Here is a 13,322-nt window from a genome sequence, read left to right as displayed (position 1 = left end):
CCTTTAGGCTGAAGATTGGGGCATTTAATTAAACTTTAATCCACATGCTTTTAAGATGAATGTTTGTGCATGTAGTTTGGCATTAATCCACCTGCTTTTATGCTGAAGATTGAGGCATCTAGTTAGGCTTTTCAACAACATGCCTTTTAGTTGATGGTTGAGGCATGCAATTAGGTTTTGATCAACGTGCCTTCTAGCTGAATAATCGGGCATAAACTTTCTCTTTGAGACGCGTGCCTTAAAGCTGATGGTTCGGGCATCCACCTGCCGTTAAGCTAAAAAGTGAGGAATGTAATTAGGCGTTATTTCAGGTGCCTTTAAGCTGAAAGTTGAGGCATGTAATAGAGCTTTGATATACAGGCCTTTACGATGAATTTTGAGGTATGTACGTAGTTATGCTTTGATCCACGTGCCTTTAAGCTCAATGTTTAGGCATGTATGTAGGCTTTGAGACATGTGCCTTAATTCTGATGGTTGAGGCATGAAATTAGGATTTCATCCACGTGCGTTTTAGCTAAATGTTTCGGCATGCAGATAGGCTTTAATATTCGTTGCTTTATGCTTAAGGTTGAGGCATGTAGTTAGGCTTTGATATACGTGCCGTTAGACTTATTATTGAGCCATGTAGTAAGTCTTTAATCCACGTGCCTTTAGGCTGACTGTTGGGGCATGCAATAAGGTTAAAGGTTGAGGCATGTAGTAAGGCTTTCATATACACGCCTTTAAGCTAAATGTTGAAGTATGTAGTTATGCTTTGATCAACGTGCCTTTAAGCTGAATGTTGAGGCATGTAGTAAGGCTATGATCCACGTGTTACCTGTTACTTAAGAAAGAAATGTGGCATACAAAATGCATATGAAAAACTACGCAAACAAGTCCAGTAGTCGAACGCTTAAACATCAAACCCGTCAATGACACAGTGTCAAAGCCATACACAAAGGATAACAACACAAACATCCACACACCAGAAACACGTAACATCAACACAATACTCCAAATACAACACACAGCATAAATGGTATATCAAACTATGGTGTTTATCAAGGATTGTTGGGTACTGCCTTTGAACGGTCAGTAAAATGCTAATTTATTGTTCTTTTTTGGAAAAGACACATACTCAACAATCGATGGCGAGAGTAGGTAGAGACAATAGATACTAATATGATAGAGGATTTAAGTTTCAAAGTTTTCAAAGTTTTATTTGCATAACATCCAGAAGGCCATGGTAATCGCATTTTGTGAACTTAAAGATTCACCTAAAAGAGTAAGCAATGTCTGCGGCGTCAAAAGTGGAAATATAAAAGCACACTAGTTAAAGCATGGAGTGAGTTAACACTTCAGAAAGCTCTTTATTTTTATATAGCATCAGTGTCGTCTGACCATCAGATTAAAACAATGACAGAAACTTTACAAGACGCGTCTTTGAATTGTGTAATGTCAAAGACAAGTGTCAAAAAATAAAGATATGACGAATCGGGAATGAAAGACTGTATACGCAGACTTAAACACAAGCCGGTTTATGAGTCCGGCACATAACACAATCTTTCAGGAATGTGGTCATAAAACCATTTTGCAAAGAAGTGCACGAATGAAATTGCCGTGAAACACTAACAACGCAAAAAGATAATGTACATTCAGTGGTAACAAATGCCAGAAATCAAAATGACACAGATTACCATGGAATACTTTATATCACTTTGCACGCTGTCAACAGTGACTGGATAGTAACAAGTGAAATAAACAATAAACTGAATAAGCCACAGAGTACATTGAGATCGTTAAGATGAAATTCAATAAAACCGATGGGAGTAGCAAAGCTTAACACGAATACATGAAAACATCAGAAAGTTCCTACAATTATTGGAGCAAATACATGTAATAGCATTGGACCGGTTCAGAAAATGTTTGGGAACATTTTCTAAACCCGTCCGACATTTTTAGATGTATTATTTGAAATGTTAAATTGTATTCCAAATTAATTTGTCAAAATGACCCCTTAGATTGAGTAGATAACTTTGTTATTGTCAAAAAGCCATATTGGAATGTCCGGAGTAATATATGTTCTAAGTAGAATGCTACATTTCCATTTTGGCCGATCGAGTTGAACGCAAGAGCTCACAATTGCTGATATTTCTCACGCCAATTTGAAGCTACAGATACAAAAGGCTAGCATTTGGAATAGTATCTGCCCCTGATGCAATTTACAACGTCATGGATGTTTGAAGGACTAGAATGAGTCAAAATGATTATGGACGACATATTTGTCACAGGAAATTATTTAGCAGAGCATGACAAAATTTTAAATCATTGTATAATATTGTATAATTCACCACAGATCCAGCGAGTTTACACGCCAAAAAGATGATATTTGCCATTATCCTGTTAAATGAGGATTAAAAATCAATGTAAATAAAACTAAGATTTGTGTTTTCTTTTAAAACGGAAGCAACCTAAAAATGTACAATTCTATATTAACAATGAATTGGTGAATATAGTTTATTTTAATTATCTTGGTGTTAACCTTCATTATAAAGGCAATATGTGACACGCAGTAACAATGCTAAATGATCAAGCTCTTAAGGCTTATTATAGTCTCTTGTCTTTGTTTGACAAAGTTCATCTTGATGTTCAAGCTAAATTGTCTTTGTTTGACGCTATTGTTGTTCCAATTTTAGAGTACGGTTCAGAAGCCAAGCCAAGCCGGTTATTATAACAAAGGTGTTCCAAATAAGTTACTTGTCAAAACGGCAAAACACAGTCTGGGCACATAGTCCCCCGCTATCGGAAATGACGTCTCGTCATAACGTCATGTTGAAACATAAAGTAATCAGTCCATATAAGGTCCGACAATCTACCTTATACACTATCATATACTACTACGCACAGCGACGCTTACTGCCTAGAACACTCTCTACTAAACCACAACAAATTAATAACAATTAATAAACATAAATATGATCAACTACAATACACCACTCCGTACACCTTCAAATTCGCCAATGACACTTACCTCGTCTCCTAATTCAACTATTTTACTATCGTCCTAGATTTTATCTTCATGATTCTCATTGATCTTGGGTTCATGAGCGTACTCATGTTGGTATACATTTACTTCATATCCTTCACCTTCACAACCTTCATCCGAATCATCTGCACCTTCAGTGAATTCACTCTGTGTGTTTATCATATCTTATGGATGCATCCCTGTTCTCTACATCTTTATTTCCTATTACCTCATTCATCGCACTTCCTTAACCCTGATGCTCAACCAAGAGTAAGTAGTTGCGATGTAATGTTCGTTCTCTGGCTCCTCCCTAGCATGTTTAAACACGACATCAATTGGCAGGCTGGGCTTCCTTCCGAAGAGCAACTCAAAAGGGGACACTCTCGTCGCTTCATGTGACGTGTAGTTGTACGAGTATACGAGACTGCTAACATGCTTCTTCCAGTCCGCCTTCTTTTTTTCTTCCAATGTGCCCAACATCCTTAATAGGGTACGGTTAAACCGCTCAGGCCCTGTATTACCCTGTGGGTGATAAGGTGTGGTGTGGCTCTTCTTCATACCTGTCAGACGACAAAGTTCGGCTATGAGCTGGCTTTCAAAATTGGCCCCTTGATCGGAGTGCAATCTGGTAGGGATACCAAAATAGACAAGAAACTCGTTGTAGAGCGCTTCGGCTGTTGTCTTTGCAGTTTGGTTCTTAGTGGGAATATCCTTAGCGAACTTTGTGTAATAGTCAGTTACAACAAGTATGTTACTGACGTTTCCCTTTGATGGTTCTAAGGTAAGGTAGTCCATGCAAAGACGTTCTAGAGGGTAAGATGTGTTCACATTCTCAAGTGGTGCCCTATCAATCTTCCCTTGTCGCCTTATACACCTGTCACACTCATCAATGCCTTTACGTCAGATGTCAGTCCTGGCAAGTTATACCTGTCCCGCATGAGGCGCATAGTTCGCTCTTGTCCTGGATGTCCTGACTGGTCATGTAACCCCATAAGTATTTCATGTCTGAATGCTTCAGGTACTACTAGCTGCTCAATGTCCTCGTCATGTTCATGAATAGTTCGAAACAAAATCCCTCTTTTGATGTGCAGATGTTTGAACTATTTCTTCATAGCTAGGTCTTGTCCCATCATAAAGTTATTGGGCAGTGTTTTGTCGATGACTGCTCTTCTCCACTTCTCTATCAGTGGGTCTTCCCGCTGTGCCCTTCTTATTTCCCTCGTGTCTTTCTGAGCAAGAGGTCGACCCATGTCTTCGTTGGCCTCTAAGATGTTTATCTTCATGGGCAATGTGTCTATACACCTCGAGCGATCGCAGTTTTACTGTATATGGTACAGTTAGCTTGTTATATATAGCTTTCACGGTCGAGTCGTCGATCTTTAATCATTCGGTGTCATCTATGTCTGTAACATTCTCGTATGGGTACCGACTCATGCCATCAGCGTCCTGATTCTTCATCCCCGCCCGGTACTGAATATTCAACCATCGCCGATGCCCAACGTTGTCCCGTAGCATCGAGCTTGTCACTAGTGAGTATGTGCGTCAGGGGGTTGTTGTCCGTCAAGACAAGGAAGTGTGACACGGTCAGGTAGTCGCTGATTTTCTCCGTCACCGCCCACTTTAAAGTCAGGAACTCCAACTTGAAAGCACTGTAGTTGCATTCTGACGTGTTCAATGCCCTACTGGCGTATGAGATGACCCTCTTCTTACCATCCTGCACTTGGTTCAGCACTGCACCTAATTCTTTTCCAGATGCGTGAGTGTGTAATTCAAAAGGTTGGTGGAAGTCTGAGTATGCCAGTATAGGTGGTGAAGACAAGATATATTTCAGATTGTCGAATATGGCCTGCTCTTTTCCTGTCCACTTCTACTCCGGTTTGGGTGTCTTGGAACCCCTTTGGTGGTCATTGGAGGCAGTAGTTCATTCAGTGGCTTGACAATATCACAATAACCGGCAAAGGCGAGGCAGGAACGCAATTCATCAGAGTTGGATGGAATGGGCTATCCTTTCACCTTTTCAATATATGCCGGGTCTGTCTCCACTGCGTTTCCACTAACGACATGTCCTTGAAAGTTTACACTGGGTTTGAAGAAATGACACTTTTCAGGCGCTAATTTCAGATTCGCTTTATGCAGTTTTGTCAAAATAATATCTAAGCGTTCAAGATGCTGTTCATAAGAATCGCTGAAAATGACACGTCATCAAGATATATCAAGCATATGTTCATATTGAGATATCTTAGAATCTCCTGCATTATACGTTGGTAAGTGGTTGGTGAGTTGGTCAAACAAAATGGCATGTTATGGTATTCAAAGAACCCTAGATTCCCTACAGTAAAGGCGGAACGTTCTTTGTGGATCTCCTCACCTTCTATCTGGTGGTTGCCTGACTTCATGTCAATAGTTGTAAAATACTTGGCTACATGCAGACAGTCAAATATTTCCTCAATTCGAGGCAGAGCGAAGGAGTCCTTGATAGTAATGTTATTTAATTGTCTATAGTCTACACAAAGGTGTAAAGTGACAATTCTTGTTGCGGACTAATGCCACATTTGATGAAAATGGGGACTTGGCGGTGCCTTTGTTTGAAAGGAATGTCATTTATTAATTCAATGCGATGTTTGATCAGGTAACAAATGCCAATATCACTATCATCACTTGAAAATATATCTTTGTGTTTCGTCAATAGTTCAATTAATTCATTTTCTGACCTTCATCTAGTATATTAGATTCATCAATGTTCAAACTATATAATATATTACTCCTCTTTTCATCAATCTTGTCAAAAACCTCTTCAGCTACTGTGGCTGGTTGTATTTCACATAATATTACATGCGGTTAAATGACAACAGGGTTGGTGGATATGTTTGATAGTGTTACTCTTACTTCTTTACGCTTTTCCCCGGTCTAGTGGATTACAGTAGGTGTCACATCGATAGATGGGGATTGACACTCATCGCACTCCTGAACAATGGCAGAAGTGAAAGTATAGTCTAGTTCATGATCTGTTTATCCAATTACTTCCAGATTTGGATTTAAAATGATCTTCTACGTTACAGCACATTTCACCACAGCAAGACGGTTTGTCTTCTTGCGTAGTTCTCTCTCCCTAATTACCATAGTACGGAAGCTGAGATACCACGGTGAATGGAGTGATGCTATTTGTAGAAATCTTTCACCATAGTGTTCTGAACAATCCTTCAAAAAATCTTTAGGAGACATTTGTACCTAGTATAACAGGAGCTCTAGCTGAATATTTTGTATCCGGTGTAACTAGTAGTAAACAATGAAGTGATTTTGAATTTGGAAGTCCGTCATCAGCTGTAATTATTGTTTCGATATATCCTTTGTGAGGTAAAATCTCACCGTCCGCGCATTCTATGTTTTAAATATCCCCAACAGGTTTAATTTCAGTAGAAGAAAGATGTTCGTTGTATTATGATTCAAAAATAATGTTGACAACACTCCCTGTATCTAATAAAGCTACAACCGGTGCATTGCCAACAATAATATTTACTTCATTTGTGTAACCTATCAATTTTGGATCTGACGATTCAGTGCTTGGGTTCGATCCCCCCACTCGGGCACTTACAAGTTTGAGTAATCTTTCTTTAAAGGACCCTTATTTTTGCAGTTGGAGTAGACGAACTGGGCAAGTATGGTAGGGTAATCGCGCTGCAAGTGTCCTTTTCTGTTACATATGAAGCAAGTTCTTTCATTTCTTAATGTGTTGCCTTCATTAGCATTGGGACTGTTAGCTGTGTAACTCCCTCGGCCCCGATTTCCACCATGTGCAGCTCCCCTATATCCGCCACGCCATCTCCCTCGATATCCCCCTCGAGGCTCATAGGCATGTCTATGATCAAATTCCTGTTGTTATTGCTGCTGTCAAACCTTTTTTATTTTCTCAATCCTTTCACTAAGCTGTCTTAACATTTTCAGTGTCTCGCTGTCTTCCTCTTTCTGTACATTTACAGCTTGTCTGCAAGGCTTTCTCTCTGGACTACCGGCCTTCATTTCCATCTCGATCTTGCTAAGTTCTCTCCTGAACTGGTCATACTTCTTGATCTTATCACATTCATCAAAAAGATCTTCCAATCTCGATGCAAAGCACTCAACAGATTCCCCGGATTTCTGTTCACAGGTATTATGATGCTCTACTTGGTGTCAACAATTCCATACGAGTTGTCCAGTTTCTCTAATGCCTGATAAACCCTCAATCATGAACCTAATATTCTTATTTTATCAGCTGCAGCACCCTTAGCGGCTTTTCTAATGCCAAACATGATCAGTTCCTCTGTATGTGATTTAGCATCTAATTTGAATTTCAAACTTAAAGCTGTCCCAAGTTACCTCACCTTTCCATACTTTACCAAAGAATATATTCCCCGTTGTTATTAGTGGTTCAGGTCTTCGATATTCCCTGGATGTGGTCCATTCCGGTTTGACTCCACCAAGGATCTCGATCAGCGTTGCAGCTTTCTGAGGATCGGCAACATCTGGCTTCAGCTTCAGAAACCTTATCAGCTGTAACATTTGCCGCTCTTCTTCAGTTATAATTCCAGCTTCCTTAAACTTGCTTTCTTCTTCTAGATCCATGTCATCTTCTTTCGGTTTTAGCGGCGATCCGTTATATGTTGCCATTTTCACGATTCACTATCACTCAAATATCCAAAATCGATAGTGTATATATCACGGATAAATGTTCACTAAAGACACACAAGTCAAAAGTATTTATAATTATAGCACAAGTCCATTTCTTGTATACTGTTCTCCACTCAGTGTATTTAGCACTCCATCATTATTGCTCACTTATTCAATTGACAATTTAATATCAAATAAAATCATAAATGTAATAAAATATCACACAATGTAACCTAATGTGTATCAGGAGAAATCAAAATGCTCACATATTTTCAGCACAAAAAATATCGAGCTAATTCACTTCAACAATCGAGAACACTTTAAAAAAAACTAAAAAATAAACTAAGTGTACTGTACTATAGCGCTTAGTTACCAATCACAACTTCACAACAGGTTTAAATGCTCTAGTCACTCAATGGACTTATTAATGAAAAAAATCAACAAATGAAAACTGTTTTCAATACTATGTTTAGTATCAAATTATTAAACTTATACAAAATATTTCTAAAAGTAATCAAATAAATTCAAGCAATCATTAAAGTCCAAAATTAAATTTATTTGAATTAAATAATTCCACACAAAGCTGGCCAAATACTAATTTCAACGAATTAAATATCAATACGCCAAGCAATAACAAATAAATTTGAAAATTAAATTACATGTTCAAGGTCACAATCAATAAATCAAGTACCACATTTTGTATATGTACGGTAAATAACCAGAATGATAATTTCACACACGAAGTTTAACAAAACAAACAAATCAAAAGTATCTATTTTTTTAATTGAGAATCATTCAAACAATTAAGTTCTAATTAAATAAATATCAAACATAATAAACTAACTCGAATAACCATAAAGTTCAATTTCAATCTAACAATATAACTATCAAGAGGCAATGTATTTTTTAAATTATTTATAACAAAAAAATCACTATGTCAATTAATAAAATCTGTTTAAGACAGATAACCCAAGTCTATGCAATATTAATCTGAAAATAAATGCAAATAGTAATAAATTTATTTCACATGATCACAAACTATTTCTCAGAGAATAAGTCATCACAGAACAATTGTCAATGTAAAATATATCCAAACCGAAAGTATGCAGAATCGTAATTTACGCTAAGATTTTATGTTATTAAATCAACTCTATACATCAAATGTGTAAATGGACCTATCTAATAAGCACTAAATGGTTATAAGTATGCTAGAAACTATTGTTTATAACTAAATAATACAATACTAAGCTGCCAAAAGCAGATATGCCAAAATGATTTTTCAATTTCGTCCAAAATATCGTAGCAGGTCAATGTAAGTCAGAAGTCAGACTAGAGTTGCAAAGCAACGTTTGACGTCACATAGCACCTAAGTACATAACGACCAATCGGAATTGATGAAGTATTCAGCGCCTAATTACGCATTCATATGTCACAGCAGAAAAGCCAATCAGAAATCAATATTGTCGAGCATCTTATTACGCATTCATTAACCTCAATCACATGGTCAGAATGGCGTAACACAGAAACTGTACGATGTCAAAAAAACAGATCAGATTTGCAGTAAATATGGAGAACAATTACCAATAAATAATGCAAAATAACAGTCCTAGAAGAGTTTATGAATCCCTGAAATGCAGGTGTTAATTGCCGTTCCTTAAATGAATAACCATGCCTTGAAATTGACAAACCACGTGCTCAAAATGAAAACAAACACATGTATAATGTGTTCCCAACTGAGATATCTGTTTACCAAGCAAAAGTAAAGGCTTCCAATGAAATCAAATAAAAATAAGAGATATGGTTATGTCCAAATAGAAGTTTATCACCAAGAATTAGGTAGATTTGACCAGGCACCAAGTTAGTTATCAGAGATGATAGTTTAATTGACTGAGAATGTTAAAATTAATCCTTATTCCAGAAGTTATACATGCAGTGAGATATCTCTCATTCTGACAATATTCTTTCTAGATATATGTATACCAAAAAAATGGCAGTAACAGCAGAAATTACAGTATATAATACTGTAAGAAATGAAAGAATGCACGTCACTGCAATTTTTAAGTATACTAAAACCTATATCTTTACTCACGCCCTTTGTAGAAACTTGAAAACATCTAACTACAGTTGATCAATGATGGCCGCTAGCACAATGTCAATATCACTGTAAATTCCAACACAAATTTTAATAATCCAGTGTCACGAATAGTTTGTGTTCACTGATCACTTCGTAGGTCAATGTCCTGCTGAAGTGATGAGTCCTCCTAAGTATACAACGATTCCTCCCGACAACGAAACGGGTATTCCTTTCCTCCCGCAGCAACGAAGGCGTCCTCGTCTCCACACTGCACTAATCTGCATGTAGCAATAATGTGCCAATCTACTGTCTTTCTCTCTTCCAAACTCCAACGAATGAATTAAAATATCTAGATGAAATCAAGATAAAATATATTGTTTCACATAAAAGAAAAAATGTATGAACTGTTCAAATACTGACATGCACAGTCATACACAGCTTGCTTATAGTATTACACACATTTTCGTGTAATTATAAATGCACCTCATGCATTTACACTCAGTTAAAATCACTAAGCATACAATTCTATTCACATATAAATGCAAGATCAAGCACTCCTTCTGAGCTTATATCTTATCTTTCAAGCTCCAGCACTTCTCCTGCGCAGCGCACTTGTCTGTTCTACACTCTATGTGGGGTCTGTTCAGGTCCGAGTTTGTTGGGCGCCAGATATAACAGATCGCTTCTGCTATGATATGGGTATAAGGACAACCAAGTCGATACTGGATTAAAATTGTTTAAAATATGTGGTACTAAAAACTCCAGTCTGACTTTCACACACTTCAGATCGTTAGTAAACCAATAGAGCTTAAAAACTTCACAAAACTTAACTATTTCAGATGCATAACTCAAGAAATCATGCCATGTCTGCAAAACTTCGTGGTAACTACTGAGCAGAATATGAAAGATCCAATCAGAACCAAGATAACATAAATCATTGACCAATCAAATTGCTAGATTTGAAACATGCCAAGCTGGTTATTATAACAAAGGTGTTTAAAATACGTTTCTTGTCAAAACGGCAAAACACAGTCTGGTCATATACTAAACCGTCTGGTCACATGTGTATGGTTGTGTTGATGCTTTAAGACGAATTGGTTATTTTAATTTTATATATTTTGTTGATATCGTTTTATAGATGTACTCACCCCGCTGATTTTAGTGTTAAAATAATGTAAAGACAATTCGAAATTACAGCTTCTTGTTTTCTTATTTACATTTCGTCAAAACGATGGTATATCCACTGCCACCGACGTTTCGGAAAAAAACTTCGGTGAAAATATCACTCCAAATATATATTTCGTAATCTGACGGAACATAAATTTGGCCTGAACATTGGCTCATTTTACTATTGTCGATTTGTATCATTTCCTGTGTTGGTTATCTTTGTTGACAAAATTCATCTTCGGTGTAATCGTTTGCAAACCGAAGAATGGATTATATATGCTCTGCACTTAAAGAGCTCTCTGCACTTCCTGAAACTTGAGAAAAGACATCGCTCCAACACGAATGTATTGAAATGCATTCCCGAGCGCTTTTCAGAAACCTTTACGGTATTATCTGATTGTTCTTATCCTTATTTGTTTTTGCCGGTTTTAAAGTATTTTCTTCTTCATATTGTTTAACCCCATCTAATGATTGACGAAATATTGTCTGTTCGTCAAGGTGAAGCATGTATTCTAGACTTTTCTTTGAAACCTGTAAAATCTCTTCCGTTTCGATTGCATTTCTTAGTACCATGTGGTCATATTGCAAAAAGAGGTCTAATATTTCGCAAACGTCCTCGCTTACAACCGCAGGATCTTAAAAGAAGTGGGCAGTTTATATGTCATAATCTTCAGTGCAGTCACACCAGCATGGAGATACCTGGAAATACTATTTCATTTAACTAGTTTACGCAAAGAATTTCACCAAATACTATTAATATGTGTTATAAGTATGTTATCATTCGAACTTTATATTATGTTTTGACTCGTATTCTTAATTCAACTTACCTGACCATAGTGTGTTTTTGCATGCTTATGTTAAGCTAGAATTAAAAGTAAAGAATAGTTAAAACTTGCAAAACTTTTATGACACTACCTAGTGCAATTCCACTATGATATTGGAAAATTCGAGGACTTCAAAGTATGTCTTATTATTTCGATGTATGTATCATTAAAGGTTTTATTTTAAAATAAGTTCATCAAGAAAGAAATGGCATATTGAAATCGTATTACAAGGATTATCATTTAGCGTGTGTATCTTACTGTGACAACTAAGTAAACACTGTTTTAATTAGGTATAGAATAAAACAACAAAAAACATGTCACCCTTTAAGGCAAAATAATTGAAATTAAAAGCAAAACAAACTGAAACATACACAATGCATCAAAAATTATGCAAAACAAATATAAACTAGAGGGAAAGGCCCAGTAGCCAGAAATGTAACGATTATCCTTTTTAGACGCATACGGTTAAGGTTTAACATACATTGAAACGATTGACACACAACAACACAAAACGACCAATTGATTTATAAATGTCGGGATTACCGCCATCGAACAGTTAAAAAGACAGGAGTTCACTGGGAGTTTAAAGTAGTTGATAGTGGCACTATCCGACTAAAACTAATTATGACCAACTATTTCATACAGTCCTGACTCATTAGTAGCAGAAATAATACAAATTGATACTGAAGAAGTCAAAATCTGAGCAATGTCAGATTTAAGTTTTCAAATTTCCGACTAGACCACGGATACTATTTAAGCAATTTTGACAATGGCGTGTAACAATCCAAAAAGTTTAAAATCATGTACTCTACTAGGTCACAATATTCCCTGAAATGTGATATTTGAATAACATTTGTCGTATCAAGAGATTCTTAAAACGTGTGAAATATTAAACCAGTCTTATCAAACTAGGAACCAATTACTTTTACATAATTTCATATAAAATGCAAGTTGGGAAATGTGTAACTTCTTTCGTAAGTGTTTGTGAAATTAACTGCTGACTTAAGCAGATAACCAAACAATAATGTAACGATTAATGTTGTGGTGTTTATGATTCTTAAATTCTGCAATGATTTCGAAGCTCAAACTATATCCAATGATTCAAAAAACTAGTTTCGGTTTGAATTAAACTGTTCATCTACGCAAATAAAAAGTACAACTAATTTAATTAGAGAAATTCTGGATAAATAGGGAAGAAAGTTATTAAAACAGTACATTACTACAGTTAGAAACCCTTTGGCTTAACAATTAACATTAACCATGTTTATTTGCACATTATTTAATGCCTTAAAGACACTAAACGAGTGATAAATAACGTTACCATTCTGCAAAGGCAGTATCTACATACACATATCACATACATAACGTCATATATATAAAGTAAAAAACACCATTATTATGCTTTAAAATGATGATGTTACAATGTTAATTGATGAGTTGTGCTGAAATATGCCATACAAAAATACACAAGTGAAATATAGTTCTATTCTCGCAATACCTTATCGCAGGAGGAAACCAAATAAATTATATAATTTAAAATTAGCCTTTTTGGAGGATACATTATTATATTGTTTATAGTGTTCAATAAATACCTTCCCGAAAATGCACT

At 36.3% G+C, this 13,322-nt stretch overlaps 1 protein-coding gene across 6 annotated transcripts in view; it reads left to right on the top strand.

Annotated features, from left to right (window-relative positions):
* LOC128222092 (GRIP and coiled-coil domain-containing protein 2-like) overlaps window positions 1–13,322 on the top strand; it is a 149,554-nt gene that overhangs the window by 125,173 nt on the left and 11,059 nt on the right. The gene's annotated exons all lie outside the window — the stretch shown is intronic.

This window comes from Mya arenaria, chromosome 16 (assembly GCF_026914265.1).
Source record: "Mya arenaria isolate MELC-2E11 chromosome 16, ASM2691426v1".
NCBI lineage: Eukaryota > Metazoa > Mollusca > Bivalvia > Myida > Myidae > Mya > Mya arenaria.
The sequence above is the reverse complement of the archived record's forward strand: the minus strand, read 5'-3'. Positions and strand labels throughout refer to the sequence as shown.